Source organism: Habropoda laboriosa, unplaced genomic scaffold (assembly GCF_001263275.1).
Source record: "Habropoda laboriosa isolate 0110345459 unplaced genomic scaffold, ASM126327v1 scaffold2, whole genome shotgun sequence".
Classification (NCBI taxonomy): Eukaryota; Metazoa; Arthropoda; class Insecta; order Hymenoptera; family Apidae; genus Habropoda; species Habropoda laboriosa.
In genome coordinates, this window is record NW_017100190.1 from 3,632,864 (window position 1) to 3,634,563 (window position 1,700).

A 1,700-nucleotide genomic window follows, 5' to 3' on the forward strand; every position below is an offset into this window, starting at 1 on the left:
ACTTGGATGCTCGTTAATTACGCGTCTATCGTCGCCTGCTCGTACGTCCGTTCGCGGAACATACGCACGAGAGATGGCACACGGTGAGTTGAATAAAGAACAGCGTGCAAATTGCGCGGGCTTTTTGAAACCGTCCGAAAAACTCGCTCGGCGAAGAGAAATTACAGCGATAAACCAGATACGTGTTATCTGTAAGAAGTTCGACGGTGGTATCTATTTCTTGTCTCCTCCAATTTTTTCCTTTCTATGTAACCTCATCGCGAATGTCCATCTCTCGCCGCGGCAGAAACGCGTCTTCCCGGTGCCGATGTATCGGCATTGCACACGAGGCGAACCGTGAAACGTGTAATCAACGTGTATATGCTCATCGCGCGTAATCACGCCTCTAATAGACATCCTAGATTCAGGCCTCGATTAATCGATCAACGACGGCGGCAACGACGCGTGTTTTATATCGAGATAATGACGACAGGCTAATGACGGGCTCATTAACGAGACTCGATATAAAATGGTTCCGTTTAGCATCAGATATTCCGCTAACAGGAAGTAGGTCGGTAATACATACGCCGCTCGGGTATCTTCTCGTATATCTCTCTCTCTCTCTCTCTCTCTTGTTCGGTCGAACGAGCTGGCGGAAAGGGTTGAAGGCAGACGGACAAAGATAGAAAGATGAAATGTGCGAACCGTTGCCAATGTCTGATTAGCTTTTCTATTTACGAGCGAGGCAAAGCGCCGTGCGAACTCCGCCAAACCACGCTCGGTGTTAAAAACACCGTTGTTTCTTTCTTAAGCTGGTATAGCAACGCGAACATCGTCCGTTCTACCAGTGTTACGCGAAGGAAGGTAGTTTTTCCAATGGAAACGGGAAAAACCGAGGAATGCTCGCGTTGGAAAATCTTGGTAACTTGAGAAATACTTGGACGACGGTTTATCGGTTGTTTTCGCGAGCGGTTGTGTAAGCGGAGTTCTGCTCGGTTATGACGAACGCCAGACTTCCCCTTGCACGAACTCAGACCGCGAATAGGCGAAGAAGTGACTTCATCTTAATAAATTACAGCCACGGGTAAACCTTGCAAACCGCTTCAAAAAGGTTCCCAGAAGGGCGGCGTGTATTTTCGGGACAATAATTCCTCCCGCGCGTCTTCCTTTTACACTACCGGATGCCTCCTCGAAACTTCCTACAGCGTCTTACCTTTCGCCTAGATAACGATGACTTCCGTTGCAATTTTTCTCTCGTCCCGCTTTCAATTGGAATCGCGTGTAGGATCGATTTAGAGGAGATCGTAGGGGACGATAGAACAAGGTACAATCATTCCTCACGTTTATTTTAAATGTCTCCATTTATTTCGACTCACTATACACTCTACTAAGGATCCGTTCACACACACTCTCACTCTCGTCCACCCTTTCACGCGACTATCACCTCGTAAACCATCAAGCGCGATACGGATTTACATCTTACGCGATCATAAAGCTCACTAATTAAACTGATGACCAGGTATATTGCAGTGTCCCATCTATATAAGTCTCTTTCGAACCGTTTCTTCCTCTCCGTTTAATAGTTTCTCTTCATCTTTTCGCTTTACCCTCCCTTGTATCCTCTAATCCATGCTCAGACGACGACGACGACTCTATCTCGTTTATGCGTAATATTAATCGAAGGAGGGTCGGTAGGGGGCTCTAGGGGATTTTGTGGGATC